Source organism: Mesoplodon densirostris, chromosome 1, assembly GCF_025265405.1.
Source record: "Mesoplodon densirostris isolate mMesDen1 chromosome 1, mMesDen1 primary haplotype, whole genome shotgun sequence".
In the NCBI taxonomy this organism is placed as follows: Eukaryota; Metazoa; Chordata; class Mammalia; order Artiodactyla; family Ziphiidae; genus Mesoplodon; species Mesoplodon densirostris.
This window is the reverse complement of record NC_082661.1, coordinates 66,511,066-66,531,773: the sequence shown is the minus strand read 5'-3', so window position 1 is coordinate 66,531,773 and position 20,708 is coordinate 66,511,066.

Sequence of the window (20,708 nt, the reverse complement as noted above, 5' to 3'; positions counted from 1 at the left end):
AAAAGAGAAATCAAGGAAACACTCCCATATATTACCGCAAGAAAAAGAGTAAACTACCTAGGAATAAACCTACCTAAGGTGTCAAAAGACCTGTATGCAGTAAACTATAAGACACTGATGAAAGAAATCAAAAACAATACAAACAGATGGAGAGATATACCATGTTCTTGGATTGGAAGAATCAACACTGTGAAAATGACTATACTACCCAAAGCAATCTACTGATTCAATGCAATCCCTATCTAATTACCAATGGCATTTTTCACAGAACTAGAACAAACATTTTTACTATTTGTATGGAAACACAAAAGGTCCCAAATAGCTAAGGCAATCTTGAGAAAGAAACACAGAGCTGGAGGAATCAGGCTCCCAGATTTCAGACTATACTACAAAGCTACAGTAATCAAGACCATATGGTACTGGCACAAAAACTGAAATATAGATAATTGGAACAGGATAAAAAACCCAAATATAAACCCACACACATATGGTCACCTTATCTTTGAGAAGGGAAGCAAGAATATGCAATGGAGAAAAGGCAGCCTCCTCAATAATTGGGGGCTGGGAAAGCTGGACAGCTACATGTAAAAGAATGAAATTAGAACACTTTCTAACACTGTACACAAAAATAAACTCAAAATGGATTAAAGACCTAAGTGTAAGGCCAGAACTTATAATATTCTCAGAGGAAAACATAGGCAAAACACTCTTTGACATAAATCATAGCAAGATCTGTTTTGACCCACCTCCTAGAGTAATGGAAATAAAAAAAATAAACAAATGGGACCTAATTAAACTTAAAAGCTTTTGCACAACAAAGGAAACCATAAAAAAGACAACCCTCAGAATAGGAGAAAAGATTTACCAAGGAAGCTACTGACAAAGGATTAATCTCCAAAATATATAAGCAGCTCATGCAGTTCAATATCAAAAAATAAAACCAAACAACCCAATCCAAAAATGGGCAGAAGACCTAAATATAAATTTCTCCAAAGAAGATACACAGATTGCTGACAAACACATGAAAGAATGCTCAACACCACTAATCATTACAGAAATGCAAATCAAAACCACTATGATGTATCACCTCACACCAGTCAGAATGGCCATCATCAAAATCTACAAACAGTAAATGCTGGAGAGGGTGTGGAGAAAAGGGAACCCTCTTGTACTGTTGGTCAGTATGTAAATTGATATGGCCACTATGGAGAACAGTATGGAGGTTCCTTAAGAAACTAAAAATAGAACTACCATATGACACAGCAATCCCACTACTCGGCTTATACCCTGAGAAAACCATAATTCAGAAAGAGTCATGTACCACAATGTTCATTGTAGCAGTATTTACAATTGCAAGGACATGGAAGCAATCTAAATATCCATGGACAGATGAATGGTAAAGAAGATGTGGTATATATATATATATATATATACATACATATATATATATACATATATATATATATATACATATACATATATATAATGGAATATTATTCAGCCATAAAAAGGAATGAAATTGAGTTATTTGTATTGAGGTGGATGGACCTAGATTCTGTCATACAGAGTGAAGTAATTCAGAAAGTGAAAAACAAATACCGTATGCTAATGCACATATATGGAATCTAAAAAAATGTACTGATGTACCTAGTAGCAGAGCAGGAATAAAGACACAGGTGTAGAGAATGGACTTGAGTACACAGAGGGGGAAGGGGAACCTGAAACAAAGTGAGAGAGTAGTATTGACATATATACACTATCAAATGTAATATAGATAGCTAGTGGGAAGCAGCTGCATAGTGCAGGGAGATCAGCTTGGTGCTTTATGACCACATAGAGGGGTGGGTTAGGGAGGGTGGGAGGGAGACGCAAGAGGGAGGGGATATGGGGATATATGTATACGTATAGCTGATTCACTTTTTATAAAGCAGAAACTAACACACCATTGTAAAGCAATTATACTTCAATAAAGATTAAAAAAAACTATTGAGTTTTCTGTCTTTCCTACTTGATTAAACTAGCTCTATGAAGGCAGGAACAACCTTAATATCCAGGATTTAGGAGATGCATGACAAATGTTTTGAATAGATGGTAACAGCACTTAGCTTGTGTTTTAAAGGATGAGTAGGAGCTCCCTAAAGGCAGGTAAATTGAGTGGGAAACCTAGACAAAGGGAAGAGTAGGCTAAAAACTTTGAAATGTGCTGGAAACCATTAGTCCGGGAATGACAACTACTTTTAGGTTTTTAGCCTAGCATTCAGGAAGAAGTAGCAAGGCATAATTAGACTAGAAAAGATAACCTGAGGTTTGATTAAGAAAAACATGACATGTTAGGCAAAAGAATTTGGATTTTATCTTACATTCAATAAGGAGTCATTAGGCCCCAGAACAAGAAGATGACCAGACTAGTAAGCACCATGGGTTGCTTCTCAATATGGGGGAAAAATAGAAAAGATCATTTGTGTCCTACCATAAAAGACGTCCAATGCTCAGCTGACACATATCTTAGTATAAATATCGTTATCTTTATAGCCAACCTCCACATTAAGTTCATGGCAGTGTCCATGATAAGACACAGCACAATGTGTTGATGAACCCAAAAATGAGCTACAAAGAAACCCCTCAGTTCTTATACCAGTAGACTCCATCTTTTCCCAGTGTAGCATGTGTAGATGAAAAAGAAACCTATGGAAATATCAATTGTACATTTTTCTAAGTATATATAATGCCTAATATATAATTGCTAAAGTCATAAAATATCTGGTCTCTAGGCAAGTTATATTTATCTAATGACTATCAAACTGTCTTTACATTACTGTTTAATAACTATCCTGTTCTCTTATTAAGGAAAAACCATACATGGTGTGATACTGTACTATGGTTTATTATTTTTCTTCAGACACAGACATGACACCATAACATTAAGAAGTCATGTCTTTGGCCATATTCAAATAAATAAAATACACTAAAAGCCATAATCTGTGAAGGATTGCAGGGTTTCTACAAGGAAATGAAAATGTAGATGCAGACATCTGATTTTCTCAGTTCCTTCAGGAACCCTTAGCAGCCTGCTCTGTGTGAGACACAAAAGGCTTTTGTGACGCACATTCTGTGCATCACAAACGGAGAGCCCTGGCCAAAGAAAATATACAGTTACCAGAAGAATAAACCCAGGATGAAAAGCACAGAGGTAGCATCAATAGACGTCTAATATGCCATTGGCCCATCTGGTTAGAATCACATCATCAAAATTAGAGCTGGAGTAGACCTTCCAGGTCATCCCATCCATCCCCTTGCCAACACAACAATCATCTTTCTGAGGACCTGGTCCAGTTCAATTTCATATGTCTCAAGAGACAAGAATTCCACAGATTCTGTGGGCAAGATATTTACCATATTTAAAAAGGCAAATGTAGTCATGGTTGAGATTTCAGTCAGTAAAATAATTACATTCAGCCTTAGAAACATAAGGGATTGGCTTTCTTTAAGTAGAAATTCTCCCGGTGGAAGACAAAGAGCTTCGTGCCTGGAGAATCACAATTGAGATGGAAATAAGAATTGCTATGAGCCAGACAAAGATTTAAGGGAGCCTCAGAACTGTGTCAAGGGACTTTCTAGAATCAGTCCAAGGAAATTCTAAGCAGTGTTCAAACACTTCTTCTGTGGTACAAATGGAATTGGAACAGTTGTGATCAGGAACAAGCTAAGGTGTTGGAAAAAGAGGTGGGATGGAAATCAGAGTTCTAGGTTCTCATCAGTGATAGAGAACAGCTTTTCTATTGGGAGATGATGGGGGAAAGGAGGACAATTGCATATTATGAGAAATCCTATGTGAAGAGCAAAGAGATAGAGTCAGATGCATGTGAAATTTGCAAGTGTCTGAAGGTAGGATCAAAAATATAGCCAGTGGAGTCAAGAGTTTGGAAGTAAGGATATAAGATCTAGTATAAAAGTTTGACCTGGAGATTATCATATTAAGTGAAGTAAGTCAGAGAGAGAAAGACAAATATCGTACGATATCACTTATATGCAGAATCTAAAAAAAAATACAAATGAACTTATTTACAAAACAGAAACAGACTCACAGACTTAGAGAATGAACTTATGGTTATCAGAGGGGAAGGATTGCGGGGAAGGATAGACTGGGAGTTTGTGATTGACATGTACACACTGCTGTTTTTAAAATAAATAACCAGCAAGGACCTACTATAAAAAAAATAAAAAATAAAAAGAATAAAAAGAATTTTTTAAATAAAAATATATAATTTTTTTTAAGCTTGAGGTCAAAAGAATGAGGAGGACCTCTTCATTGTTTTTAAATCATTTTTAAATAGTGAGAAATTTTGCCCCAAAATAGTGTTATATATTATTATGATACATATATAATAGATAGAAACACCAGCATTTCTGAATGAAACATGAGATGGGATTAGGTGAGAAGGGAATTCCGGAACCCTCACACCCAAACTCACCTATTTTTGTGGAGGAACTTGCCTCACTTCTGTGGAACCCCTGGCATTGATTTAAAATACAAATTTTTGACTGTAGAATTAACAATTATGTTGAGTATTCTGTGGTGGAGCTGTCAAAAAGGAGGAGATATAGCTCTTGAATTCTACCCATGGAACTCAGAACTTATTTAAGTTAATATCCTGTTACTTTGCACAAAAAATGTAGCTCAGGAGTCTTCACAAATCCCACAATCATATCTATCTCAGAAGAGCATGTGATGTGTTGCCTGTGGACATGGTCTGTGGCTTGCCTTTATGTATCAGCAAAGCAGGCCAGCCCAGCCTAAAAGGTTCAAGATGGGGAGTATAGCCAGAAGATAGAATAGCACATAGAGCTGAGAAAAAAGAAGAGAAAATAACTAAACTAGAAAACAGTAAAGGAGTTAGAAAAATAAAAACAGTCAATAATAGGACCACCTGGGATGAAACCTGGGTACTGATTGTGTAGCCAACATTATTGTCTTCCTAAAAGAAATGCACACACCATCCTTCTTCCTTGCTAACAAAAATATGACTTTGTTTGGATAATACACCCTCCTCCACCCAGCCTTACACTTAACTAGACCAGTCACAGTAATTCCATTTTCCTTGCCAATAATTGATTTAGGAAAGGACATATGATGCTGTTGTGGGCAAAGGGGAGGTTTAATAGGGAGCTTCTGTTTCTGCTCCTACAATGGTGTAAATGGAGTAAGATGGTCCCTCTTCTTTTCCTAGATATGTCTTTTCTTAGATGGCTGAACAACTGGAACTACAGAAGTCATCTTATGACTGTGAAGGGACATACTGAGTAATAATGTTGACACAGACAGCTTGAGTTCTTTTTTTTTTTTTTTTTTTTTAATTTTATTTATTTATTTATTTATTTTTGGCTGTGTTGGGTCTTCGTTTCCGTGCGAGGGCTTTCTCTAGTTGCGGCAAGCGGGAGCCTCTCTTCATCGCAGTGTGCGGGCCTCTCACTGTCGCGGCCTCTCTTGTTGCGGAGCGCAGCCTCCAGACGTGCAGGCTCAGCGGCCGTGGCTCACGGGACTAGTCGCTCCGCGGCATGTGGGATCTTCCCAGACCAGGGCTCGAACCCGTGTCCCCTGCATTGGCAGGCGGACTCTCAACCACTGTGCCACCAGGGAAGCCCTTGAGTTCTTGATGTCATGGCTGAATCACTAAATTACCAAATCTTGGAACTGCACTACCTTGGGGTTTCTGTTTAGAGCAAATAAATACCTGCTTTCTCCTTACTGCTTAGGTTAGTTGAGGCAGGGGCTTCTGTTAGTGGCAAGCTAAGCACCCCATCTAATAGGAGAGAAAGCAGGTTTTGTTTTGAATTATCATAATTGTTACCCCTTTAGGTGTTTCTTGTACACATTATTTGGTATATATCACTGAACTGAAACTTTTCTTAAAGTAGCAAATATTCATTCCATAGAGAAGGACCAAGAATATGATGAAAGAGAAACATGAGCTGATTTTGTGAGATGAAGTCAAACTTTCATCACAGAGTTTAAGAAGCAGTTTAAATATTTATACATATTGGACTAACATAGACCAAGTAGGAGAAAGAAAAAATCTTTAGAGAAACTGAGGAAAATAAATCAATACTGTGTGAGCTCCTTGAGGGCAGACACCATGTTTTGTCTATTGTTAGGTATATCCAATATTCAGCAACATGAGTGGCACATGGCAGGTGCTCTATAAATGCAGAATTAAGTAACAGAAGGAAATTAGAGGTGTAGTAATTGATATTTATTCTCAGTTTCACCCAAGCATTTCCCAGTTGCTTATGGCGTATTTGAGTAGATGAGGCTGGGCTGGTACCAGCAACTAAATCCAAACACTAGAATTAGTGAAGCATTAGCTGTAAATGTGCCATAACCGTGAGAATTTTGTGGCAGAGACTATTGACTATTCATTAAAATTAAAATCCATGTTCAACGTCTCAGAATGGCAGTAAGAATCACAATGAATAAGTCTAAAACCCATGGACATGAGCATCACAGTTCACAATGATTTGACATGTCCTGCCTCCAATGATCTTTCCAGTAGTCCTAGGCCAACAATAACTAGACCCTCTTGCATGATTTGGTCATGTGACTGAGTTCTAGCCAACAGAGTGTGACAGTTGTCACGTCTGGGCATAGCTTTTAAGAAGCAAGTATATTGTCTCCATATTCTCCTTTCAGTGTCCTACCAGCTAGCAAGGAGAGCAATGAAACCCTAGAGAGTGCCAGAGCCATAAGCTGGAAGATGCCTGAGTCCATGAATTACTGCTGTTGATGAATAATCAACACCAACCAGAAATAATCTGCTATTGAGATTGAACTCATATATTCTGCCATTTTTTGTAACCATTGCATAGCCTACTTTAAATAATGCAGCTTGTCCACACCTATTTGGCTTGTGATCACAACACCAGCCTTCTCAAGATCTCAGAATGATAAGGGAGAATTGTGTTTAAAAAAATCTGCAATGAAAATGGATGTGCTTTGCAGTTTATATGCTTTGACATACACTAGCTGGTATGGTCTTCACCATAACCCCATAAAATAACCAGGGTAGATATTATTATCCTCATTTCAGAGGTGAGAAATCAATGATCAAGGGATTAAACAAATTGTCTAAATCTACTGAGTGCTAGACTTAGAACTAAAACATCAATCTTTTGATTTTAAATTCTTTGTTTTTCCAATTGTAAATATGTTAAATGTCTACCTCTGTCTAAAATATTTTCTTGATGGATAGATTTACTGCAGAAATTCTTCCAAGGGATTAAGGATTATTTTAGAAGATTCATCTCACTTGAATTCTAAATATGGGATCTAAATATGGAAGGATTTATCACTCCAGAGGATTTAGCAATGAAGTTGACTCTATCACAGATCATTTTTCTTTGTACAGTCTCTCAGTGTCTAAGACTAGGATGATTTCCACAGAGGTTATTGAACTTATTCTCCTTCCCCAAAACAAAAGCTTCTCTGACACATCTGAGATTCGGTTGATCAGCCACTACTTGATCACCTCTAATGATGGAGCACTCACTACGTCAAAAGTTTTCTCAGTCTGTTGGTGGGCAACCAACTCATTCTGGTTTCCACAGAACTTTCTTCAATTTTATAACTGAAATTCCCCTGGACTTGGAACCCCCTCAGTCCTGACCACATCGGGAGGGTCAATGACCCTAAGATTGTTGAACAAAGGAAATTATTAAAACACTCTTTTAAATGAAATGAAACTTGTCTTGCCATAACTTCTACCAGGTTTTCTTGTTTTTCCCTCTTTGATGTCTATTATTCAACTTAAATTTGTTTCTTGCTGATCCCTGGAGAGTCTCTGGTTCTCTATAGCTGCCAAAGCTTGCATAAAACTGCACTTTCAAGCATTGCTCTACCATAAACCACAGGATCAATAGATCATAGATCTAAACTTTTAATCTTTGGGTTTGATAGACAGGGCCTGATGACACACTAGCAACAATTCATATCCCCTAAGTCAATTATTCTCCCTATAAGCCTATAGTGTAAGCCTTTGAAATAGTTTTCCTGGTTACCTAAGGTGAGCTTTGTGATAGAATTATTGACAATAAAAATAAATGTACTCCTATTATAATTTATCATGTGTAAACATAATTAATTAATTAAAAGTAATTGATTCTTAAGCAGAAAATAGTTATTTTCTCACTGAAGGCTCTTGAGAAAAAAAATAATTACCTTCTAAAGTTTCACTATTGAGCTTAATGTGCCTCTGAGAATTGAACCCTTTTTTCTTTCTTTACTTTCTTCTTTTTTTTTAAATATGAGTGCAGCACTTAACCTATGGGGAAAGGGACAGTCTCTACATTATTGGGTACTAAGGGGCCACCAAAACCAGGAACTTTGTGTTTTATGAGTTTTCCCCAAATCAAAGCAACAGGGTTATGGTCAATATCATCCTTTCACTCCCACTGGGTTCTTTCAGAGAGTTGCTTTGGCGGCAAAAGTAATGTTTTGCACTGAAAAGCACATCTACTTCATTGCTTTCTTTCCTGCTGAAAGTCGACTGGGATCTGAACAGACCATCAGGCTCCTAATCCAAACCAGATTTCTTTATGTTGTTTTGACTTTCTTGCCACTTATGATATCTGTTACCTGGTAGAATACTTCATAAACCTAGTTCTTGGATGTATATTTTCTGTACGCAGCCAAAATTTATTTTAAAAGGTGAGTAAAATCATGATGACCATCATGAATCTGAGTTTTTTGAGAAGCAAAAGTTTTAGGTTGACAGTACTTTTGGAAGCTTAACAATATTATCTTGTAAATGGAATAAGATTTTTAAGGCTAAAACTTTTAATTATAGGAGGTTAGAATGAAATGGGGCTTTAGAGATCAGTTAGGTTAATCATGCCCATTTTACAGACGGGAAATTTGAAGTCCAGATCATCACTCTAATGATCAGTGGCAGAGTTCTGAAGACAGCCAGACTGACCTCTCTCTTCAACTCAACAAGTTAAACAGTGATTGTTTACCTTTAAGGAGTATGAAGCCCTTTGAGAACTGGATGAATATTATGGAACTTGGCAAAAATGCACATACACTCAATATTTCTCATGTAATTTCAGAAGACTTAAATTCCTTAAGAAGTTTATCTTTGGATCCAACTGGGCCATGCTCTTAGGCTTGGGATGGCTTTCCAAGGGAACAACTTAGGTAATTCCTGAACGGGCTCTATATTTAATGGAGAAATCAAATTAGAATTTAATTATTTGAAATTTAATATTTTAAGAAATCAATTTATTGTTTTACATTCATATTACAGTTTTAAGCTAGTTCTGTATGAACAAATTATTTCTGTATGAAAAAATTACTTGGATAATAGGACAAAAATCTGAAATTTACCTCAAGGATTAATAGAGTGAGACCTGGGCAATGTCACTCGAAATAACACACTAGAGTATTTAGATCTGATTGCTCTAAATCTATCTGTGTTTCAAACTCCTATCCAAATTTAGGGAAAATAACAAACTTTTTATTTCAGTTTTCCCAATTTTAGCATGACCTTCCTAATCTAACAATATTGCATTTGTGTGATAAACAATGATAAATAACTGTTGTAACTAGTATTTATTGTGCTCTATACCAAGAGTATGCTGATGAATGTATGTGTTATATCTCTTCACAACGGTATAAGTTGGGTTTTATTATACATTTTTTTACAGTTAAAAGGAATTGAATCCCACAGAGGTTTAAACATTTCCCCAGGTCATCAGCTACTGCAGTGGTTCTCTCTCTAGGATAATCACCCCCTTTCTCACACCACCACAAGCAAAGAGATATTTGGCAATGTCTGGAGACATTTTTAATCATCATAACTGGGAAGATGCTATTCAGATCTAGTAGGTAGAGGCCATAAATGCCACTAAACATCCTACAGGGTACAGGACACCCTCCTAAACACACACAAACGAACACACAAAGAATTATTTGTCTCAAAATGTCAATAATGCTGAGGTTGAGAAACGCTAAACTAGTAAGTGACAGATTGAGAATTCAAGCCTAAATAATATGATTCCAGAGAGCACACTCCATATTTTCTCTCAAAATACATGTTTAATATTACACATTTTATCAAAATATTGATAATAATAGTCTGTCATTTTGCAAAGGGTTTTGTGCTCACTTAACAGCTTATAACCCACAGTTTGTAGGGTCTAAGATATGGGACTGAATCATTCTGGGTAGATATGACAAAATTATTTGCATATATGTACCACAGGAGCTGGTGAGAAAAATGAAGCCTGACTAAGAGAATCTCAGTGGCCAGGTCCAGCTTAACTGGCTGTCAACACTTAAATGAGTATTTTGAAAATCATAGTTGGGTCACATTTTATTGGGGAGGTGCTTTGCAGAGATTGATGGAACTAAAATTAAGTAAACCAGTTTGTTTAATATTATTTTTCCCAAGCAAATGTAACTCTAAGTTGATTTTTTCCTCATGCATGAGAAGGCAGATCTTTTTTTGTTGACAATATGATTATAATTCTGTTGATCTACCTGAATAGTGTAACACAACTTCCCTCCCTTCATTGTACCCATCTCTGGGAAGAGCAGTACCTTTTCTTGTCTCAACTTCTACATCCATTCACACACCAAATTCTGTCAATCCAACTTTTCTTAATATTTTTTAATCATTCTCACCCTCCTCTATCTATTTATACTGCCTTAGTTCAAGCCTTCATCATCTCTTATTTTCTAATTTTGGAAGCCTATTTTACTTGTTTGAATAAAAAGAAAAGATTAAATATTAAGGTGGGAAAAGAAAAGAGAAAGTTGATAGGTAGCATACAAAGCAACGACTACATATAAACCTTGTGCTGGGATCTTCATACATTACTCAATTTTTATCCTTCCAACAACTTAATGAGTTCAGCTTTTACTTTAGGGTACCCTGTAGAGAAGTTGAGATGACCAGTGATTATTTCCAATGTCATACTGCTGATAAATAGCAAAGCACTTTCTTATTTCCAATGCCCTTCCAACAGCCAAAAGCATTTCAACGAGTTTCACAATCATTGCCAGTTTGTCCTTCTTAATGACTGTTCCACATTCCAACAGCTTTACACAAATCTCTTTTCATTGTTTTCCTTGCCTGAATGGACACATGGACCAACTGTTCCCTGTCACTCATCTATTATATTTTCACACACTTGAATCCTGAGAACCTCTTCTAACTTTCTAATTAATCAATCACTCTTTCATACAGTGGCTTCAATTTCCATTGATGGAGAAGCCACAGAATGCTGTCACCATCCTTGGCATTGGCGGGGAAGGGTCAGGAGAGAGGGAGATGACAAGCTCACTGCCATGGGAGCCCCTGAGTCCAATAGAAGCTTGACAAATAACAACCAGGCAAACCAGTTAAGTGCATTCTCTGAAGTCAGGTCTTGAAATAAATAGGAAGGCTGTGTGTGAAATGAGGCAATAGTCCAACAGCCCTCTTACTCAGCTGGGCAACCTCTTAGAGAAATAAACAGCATCCTTTTAACCATCCAGACAGGCTCATGGTTGAGCCAATTTATCTGTATCATCTACAAACAATATTTAACTTAATCTAAGGCCGAACAGGAGCACAAACATTGAGGTCTTGGGTCTGTAGCAACTTTTCCAACGTTGCAATGTTTATGAGAACATTCAAGGCCAAAAAAGAATGTGTGAGTCTTCAGCAGACATTGCCATGCTTGCTGGTTGCCAGGTTCTCACTTGTGCATATAATATCGCACTTCAGAAGACCTACATTATCCAGCTGTCCTTCGGGGGAGGGTCAAGTCAAGAGTTTGTGGTTCTGGGCTGAGATGCACTTCTCACTAGTTTTGTGATGTTAGGAAAGCCATATCGGTCATTCAGCCCTAGCTTTGTCCAAAGTCCAAAAAGGGAGTTGGGTGAGATTTCTCTAAAGAGCTCTTCCAGCTTCCCAACTTGAGAGTTTCATTTGAATGTGGAGTTCTAAAAGAGAAAATGTGATCAATGGTTCTTACCTGGAAAGTTACAGAAGTGGTCTGAGTGGGAAGAGAGCTTCACGCTCCCTCAATCTCTAAGTCACCTGTGTATGTTACCGCCATTACCCACAATGCCAACTAGGAGTGTATCAGTGCTTGGTATTTCTCTTAATCCTACATGTCTGTCGTGTGTAACTTATCACTAACCTGTCTACTAGGGGTTCCTCTTACACTCTGCACACCAACATTCCCAGGTATCATACTGTGTGTTAGAGGGGAGGTATCAGATGGCACTATGCCAAAAGAGGAGCCATGGAGTCTACCTCTGAGATGCCAAGGGGAAAGTTCAAAATAGAAGCCAAACAAGGAAGCAACTTGAATGACTTCCAGAAATAAGTCTGGGGCTTCATGAACATAGAGGTTATCTGTTGTTTCTGCCTGCCCACCAGTGTACCCCTTTCCTCTAGTAACACCAGCCTGATTTCTTTTTTCAGCAACAATTTCTCCTTCATGCTCAGTACACATAGTTTTGGAAGGGACATGGGAGTCAAACCTCAACCAACACAGGTCTATTCCCTGAATATAGTAGTCATCTCAGCAATGGGTGCATGACCTACCTGAGGCTGGTACAAATAAGATCAAGGTTAGAGACAGAATTTGTCTCCTAAGACTACCCACAACAAGGATGATGTAAGCCTGGTGCTGCCATGAGCTAGCACATGGAATATGAAAAAAAAAAAGCCAAAACAAAGGAATGTAGAGCTCAGAGATGAAGAAAACGAATCCTGATGATTCATTGGCTGAGTCATTTGATACAGCTTACAGCAATGCCTGAAACTGCCTTTTCATTTATGCAAACCAGTGAGTCCCTTTTTGTTTAAACCAGCTTCCATTAGTTTTTTACTACTTGATCAGAAGATCAATATAGTTTACAATTTTTTTTTTACCTATTAGCTTATACCTCCTGATCCCCAATGCTCAGAAGTAGTAAAATTTGGTATAATAAACCCCACTTTAGAAAAGAAGAAACTAAGGTCTTACAGCCAGTAAGAAGTAGGGTCATGACCAAAGTCACAGCCTTTTGACCCCGAGCTCAGACCTCTAACTTCCCAACCATGCAGTCCACAGGCCTGATGCCCAGAATATATGTCATCTCTCAGAGTCTCCACTGATACTCCCTGAGTCGTGGGTGTTATAGACTCATAGACTGATAAACCTTGAAAAGTCATTTTCAATCCCAACCTCCAACCTCCCAAAACTTCCACTAGTAGTTAAAAATGAAGGATTAAAAGTAAGAAAGATCAGGGTTAGAATGCACCAATTTGGGGATTTCTGATGACAAGCCAGTAAAAAAGTCTTTCTGAGCTGCAGTTTTATCAACTGTAATATGAGCCCTATGATTGCCTACCTGTTCTGCTTGTAAAGAGAATTAAATGAGCATATGTTGTAAAGCAATTAGTATAATGCCTATCACGTGGAAACCTCTCTGTGACTGGCATAAATATCAAATTACTTACTGTTGTAATTATTGTTATAAACCCAGATTCTGAATCACAAGTGCTTTCTCCACTCCTTACTATCTTTCTATGCTATGAGCTTTAAAATACGTATATGTCACTGAGGCTAAAGACTGTGTCACTCTTGTTCTTGTACCCCGCACCAATCAATTCATATTTCTTGAATGCCATGATTAAGGAATGATTGCCATGCTAAGACATTTATTTGAAGTATTATCCTATGGGGATAATTAACTTTGAATTCTTATGTGGGTTCATCTCCCCTCCCACCAGAAGGGACTCCAGAAGTTGATGGAGGTGAGAGAGACCGAGTCAGACATTCCTGTTCCTTCAAGGGATGTTTCTTTTTGTGTTATTTCCCTCTCTGTTTACCCCTTATTCCCTCACACACCTGCTTCAGAGCCAGGGATGGAAGTTCTGGGTGTGGGCCTCATTAGGGAAGATTTGGGCTTTATCCTTTGCTTGTATTCTCCACTTGTGATTTGAATTAAATTCACTTTTGGACACAGGCTACAAGGCACAAGAGGTCTTTTTGATTGAACAGTGAAAGGAGCCTATTAGAAATGTGAAATCATAATTTCTGGAGGTTTGGGGACTTAAAAAATGTGGACAGCTGTTGGCTAAAGAACTGAGAAATGTTTAAGTCAGGAAAATATCCTAGGTAATGAAGCCAGAGAGCCTAAATCAGTGGTAAATACTGCTAAGCCATCATTACACACTAAATACTTATTAGTCATCTCTCTGTTTCTAACGGAAAGCTTAAGGGTCTGAAGTCCAAAGCTTAGACTCAATTCTCTCTAGCAAATCAAAATTCCCATCCCCTCCAATAACAGAAATCTGCCAAGAGAACATTAAAGGTCAAGCTAAACCCACAAAAGCAAAGCAATGCTGATTTCAAAGACGCTGAATGGAAAATACAATTAAAAGTCGCCAGTTCATTCTGAGTAGGAGAAAAAATTGAGAGTCTAATTTAAGGTCAGGAGCCCAAGGGGCAATGGCAAAGGGAAACAGGAACCCCAAGCCAAACCATAAGCAAAGTGGCCTGGAAACTCTCAAACTTGGCGGGAGCCTTTCCCTTTCCGGCCCCCTCTCGGGTGAGTGGGTCACAGTGTGGTTGGAACATTGAGTTGCCCCCATGGGACCCATATTGGGAACTGAGTGTGAGGACCTGGCCTCCAACAGATAGACCTGTGCTATGGACCTGGCTCTGTCCCAGCTCCACAGTGATTTTCCTGCATTACCCTACACAAGTCATTCACCCTGCCCTGCCTTAGTTTTACTTAATTACAAAATAATTTCTTCTAGTGAGGCCAAGCTTATGAATAAGCCAGAATTTCGTGGTTTGAGGGATGCCAAGAAGGCAACACTGGGACTACAGGCACAGTTTTATAATATTCACATCTCCCCATTATACTTTTTCACCAATGCCTGAAGTATCACCATTGACAAATCTGTTTAATCTAAAAACACTTTTGAGTGCCTACTTCATGCCAGGTATTGTACTAGGCACTAGGTATACAGGCACGAGTAAAACAAACATGGATCCTAAGCACAGTCTAGTTGGAAGGAACAAACTGAATTAAACAGGTAAATACACGCATACATACATGCAAAGGGAGAGTCCCCTGAAAAGTTATTGAACACATTACTCTGGGAAAAATTAGAAGTCTGAGTCTTAATTAAGGTCATTACTGAAGCCACTGAGAAGGTGGTTTTCAAGTTGAGACTTGATATGTACTGTGAAGATCTAGGAACATGCTATTCTAGGTAGGAGACAACTGGCATGTGCTAACCTCTAAGGAGGAAAGGAACTTGGTGTGTTCTGGAATTGAAAAAGAAAGGATGTCTTGGTGGATGGAACACAGTGTGTGAAATGAAAAGGAACTGAGATGAGGGTAAGCAGTAGCTAAGGGGAGGTCAAACGGGGCTTGCTAGGTCACTGTGGGAAAATGGCATATTGGTCTGTCCATAATATAAAGCCATGAACAGTCTAAGCAAGAGGATACATCATCTCTCACTATTAAAACTACTCTGGATTCACTGAAGTGGATAGAATGGTAGAGGCACAAGAGGATACAGTGAAACCAGATAAAAAGTTTTGCTTCCCTCCCTAGATTGTAAGCTCCAAAGAGTTGTGTCTGTTTTATACAGTAATATTGCTCTGGTTCTTAGAGTAAGTGTTATGCCATGAAGTTAGTGAATCAGTTCTGATGGGTAATAAAGGCAGAGCCTTACTTAGGATCAGTAAGAGAAGTCCTGTATGTGGCATTTAAGAGGAATTATATCTATATATCTATATATATATACATCTATCTATCTAGCTATCTATCTATATCTATATCTATCTATCTGTATGTATTTATATATATATATATATATATATATATATATATATATATATATATATATAAAATGAATGAAGGAATGAATAAAGATTGCTATACTCCAGAAAAGAATATTACAGTAGCTTGGATATAGTAGTAGAAGTGGAGGGTAAGAAGTAGGCACATTTGAGATATACTTGAAGGCAAAATAAATAAAGGTCTTATAAATAGAATGGATGTGAAAGTGGAGAGAGAAGAACAAATAAAGATCAGCACCTTCATTTATAGCTTGAGCAACAAATTATGTGGCAAAGGATGGCAGATGGGAAAACCTCTGAGAGGACAGACAGATTAGATTATTGGCCTGTAGCCTGAATAAGAACGAGTCCAGACACCCCAGACTGGTGGATGTCATAATAAAGGTATATTGTTACTAAGTTTTGGTGTGCCTTGTTATAGAGCATTACTGTGGCCATAGCTGGGTGAGGCAGAAATCATGAGATTTAAGGGAAAATCATAAGTTCAATTTTGAAATGTCAAACTTGAGAGAGCTGTGAAATATCCAAGTGGGGATATCAGTTAGGAAATTGATTACACAATTCCATAAAGGTACAGATAAACCTTTTGGAGTCACCAGCATAAAGATGATATTTAGAACCAAGGGTATGGGTGATATCATCCAGAGGCAACACATAGAAAGAAAGGTAAAAATGTGCCCATTTCCCAAACATAGAGTGCTTCAACAATTAGAGGTCAGGAGGAGACTTCAAAGAAGAAGAAAATAGGACTAGATTGGTGATAGAAAAACAGAAGGGCATTGGAGTAATCTCTCTCTCCAAGAGAGGAGATTTTTTAAAAGAAGTAGAGAATGGTCAACTCTGTCCAACATTTATATGAGACTTTATTAGTTTCCTATTGCTGCTATAACAAATTACCCCACTTAGTGGCTTAAAATTTAAAAAAAAATCTTACAGTTTTGGAGATCAAAAATCTGAAATGGGTCTGACTGAACCAAAGTTAAAGTGTCAGCAAAATTATGTTCCCTCTGGAGGCTACAGTGTAAAATCAGTTTCTTTGCCTTTCTCAGCTTCGAGATGTACCCACATTCCTTGACTCATGACCTCTTCTATCATCAAATCACTGACTTTTCTGCTTCCCTCTTTTGCTAAGAAGGATCCTTGAGATTACATTGGGCTCACCTGGATATTCCAAGATAATATCCTCATCTGATTAGCAACCTCAGATTCATCTGCAACCTTAATGTCCCCTTTGCCCCATACAATATAATATATACACAGGGGTCAGGAATTAGGAAACAGGCAGCTTTGGAAGACCATTATTCTGCATACAACAGACACCAAATAGGATGAGCTTTGCTTCTTGAGAAAATGGATAGATATTTCTGGAAAAGTATAGGGCTTCTAGTGTGTTAGTTAGTTCCCCAGAATATTAAGAAAATATCTCCCTTCTATACATAATTATGAAACATTTGAGAAATCAGAAAAAATAGAACTAACTATAAAGGACACCCTCTTCATTTATTCATTTTAAACAACTAAGGGTTTCCAACCATGTGAGGAACAAAAGAGCACAGAACAGGAGAATTAATATGGACAAAAATAATACTGGAATAAACAAAGATAATCCACAGAATATGAGAACTTTCAAAATAATTTTAATGGATATTCCCAGAGATATTTGAAAAAAAAGATCACATCATTAAGATAAGTATAGGTTGATATAAGAGGATTAATCAGGGGACAACAAAGTATTCATAGAAATTTAAAAATGATGGCTGAAAAAAAAAATTGAGTAGTATGGTCTAAGGAAAATACTCCAGAACACATAACAGAAAAAAAAGAAAAAGAAAATAATATAAGACAAAAGTAAAGCCTTAAAAGATCAAACCAAAAGGGTCATCCTCCCTCCAAAAGCGTTCCAGAAGAAGAGAAGAGAGAATATGAAGGAAAATTAAAATTAAAATTATTTTTTAATAATTTTTAAATGTTGCAAGACAGGGCAACTGCTATCAAATTTTAAGGACAAATGTGATTTTGAACTCAGAATTCCATATGGAGTCACAATATTAACTGTAAGAGTAAAATAAAAAATAATTTCTAGGGCTTCCCTGGTGGCGCAGTGGTTGAGAGTCCGCCTGCTGATGCAGGGGACACGGGTTCGTGCCCCGATTCCGGAAGATCCCACATGCCGCGAAGCGGCTGGGCCCGCGAGCAATGGCCGCGGAGCCTGTGTGTCTGGAGCCTGTGCTCCACAACGGGAGAGGCCACAGCAGTGAGAGGCCTGCGTACAGCAAAAAAAAAAATAATAATAATAATAATAATTTCTAGATATAAAAGGAATTAGAACATTTGGCTTCATGTAGCCTTCTTGTCGGAAAAAAAAATTTTATTATGTATTCTAAGAAAACAAAAGAAGATGCTCTCAGTGGAGCCTGTGGGATTAACTCAGGAATGATGGTAGAGGTTGTGTTCTCCACCTCTTCTTAGGCAAACAGTGGATCCCTTTCCTGGCATTCCTTCATCTAGATAAGCCATATAACTGTTCTTGTCAATGATCAGAAGTCACATGTGCCACTTCTGGCCCAAAGAGATTAAAAGCACATGTGTGTTTTCCCTATTGCAACCTTTGCCTAGCGACTGGCTAACTGCAGAGGAGTCCAAAACATAGAAGAGAGCTGAGACACCTCATGGAAAGGTCTGTTTCCACAGTGTCTGCAGGAAGTAGAGCTCCCTTTTAGACCCAATTGAACTGGGATGTGAGAGCAGAATGCATTTCAATAAAATCAAGCCTTGAAATTTGGAGATATTACAGTATTAAACCTCCCCTGATTAATACAAGCATATAATGGGAAAAAAATCTGGAAAAATAGCCGTGCTTATAAAGCACTAAGTCCCAATTTGAATACAATTCAGAGCACTTTAATAGTTTTATCTTTAAGAAGAAAGTAGACTTTATAAAACAAAGAATATGATTAAAAAGCCAGGAAATTCTATGGAAATGTAAAGAAAGTATATGGTTCTTTTGTCAGCAAATGAAAGAAAACAATTAGAAACACCAAGAAAAATTAAAAGATGTATGAGAATATCATGGTTTAAGTATAAAGTGAATTAAAATGTGGTATGATATGGAGCAATCAAAATAGAAGAGACTTTATTTAAACTTAACTTTGGAAGCATTCCCTGTTGATTCTCAATAACTTAGAATTACATTTCCTTCACTCTGAATCCAACACTAACACTTGGCTCTATGGAATGGTTACTGTTATTATGTTGACACTGTCATTATACTGTAAAGGCTAATTGTTTGCTTTCAAATATTTAGAATCAATTTTAGAAAAAGTAAAACTACTCAGATGTAATCATAAAACAGGATGTGAATGTTAAAACTCTGATATTGGATAAGAATTACACAGTTGACACAATTTGAGAGGTACAAGGAAGAAAGGAGGTCAAGCGTGTGTTAAGCTTTAATTTCCTCATTATAAATGGTGGAACATTAAGAAATACTCTCTCAATTTTGTGGAACAAGAAGTACAATTTTAATTATAACATTCAACAAAGCTGGGGATAGTGTATGTGACCCAAAGTCCTAAATTTTCTCAGCAAAGAGTCAACAGAGAAATATGTAAAAATAAATCATTCCATTTATTTTAGTAACAATTAGAAGAAATACAAACATAAACAATCCTGCTAAGGAGTGGGACTCTGGAAGAAATAGGGAATGGTGTTAATTTTTTACTTACTAGTGACATTCAGTTTTTCAAAGAATGTACATATATTACTTTTATGGTGCCATCAACTAAGATTGTGAGAAGAGGAGAAAAAACAGGTGCATGTAAGGAGGGGGTGGATAAAGATTTCAATTTAAACTTGTTGAGTCATTTATCTGAAATCTTTAGATCAAACACAAGAATTTACTATAAGCTCTCTGATAGTGGGATTATAGAAATATACTTAATACACAATGGAGGGCTTTAGTGTACTCACTTTGAAATTTGCATTTTTCCTTTGGAAGGAATGTTGGGCTCAAAGTTTTTGTTTGTTCTTAAATGTATCTACTTCTTTGATTTAGAGTAATTGTTTAAGAAAACCAAAACACCAGCAACTTTTTGATTACTCATCATAAAAATCCCATTTTAATTCATGTTTTCCTGTGTCTTCTCAAATACTTACATTACTGAAATAATTTATAAAAACAATGGAATTCTTAGACTGTTAAATTTCCTACAGTTTCTTAAAGTCATGTATCATGAACTTGGTTTGTCATTCAATTAGTAGTCTCCTTCCTAATCCCCTTCTTCATAAGGAGCACAGCATGTAGTAATTTGTTGGTCTTATCCAACGAAAAATGTACAACAGAGAGATGGAAATACAGATCCAGACCTTGGCAAAGACAGAGGTCAGGATTAAAGGGGTGTATTTGGATTAAAGGACTGATAATACAAACCATGGAAGTGGAGTGAAATTGCCTAGGCAGAGAGTGGAGGAAAGAGATGAGAAATAATTACAAAAGTCAAGAGATGGAGGTCCGAGGCTTCTTGGTAATGGGTCCCAGTTCTGTGAGTACGATCACCACCACTTTCCTGGCATTTAAGGTGTTTGAATAATCTGTGCCTGGAAATGGTGAACCTGCCTCTGCCTTCCCTGCCATATAAGAGATCTCAGCTCTACTCTACAAGTGGTTTTATGATAGGACCAATCTGAATAAAAGATCTGCTTCTCTCTCCATCCTCTCTTTACTGGAAAAGAGATATAGGAGTCTAATCAGAGCTTTCAATTTGTAAAACTGTTCATAAAAATTGTACTTCTAAAAATAGGGCCATGGAAAAGACAAGGAAAGGAATTCTCCCCTAGGGCTTCCAGAAGGAATA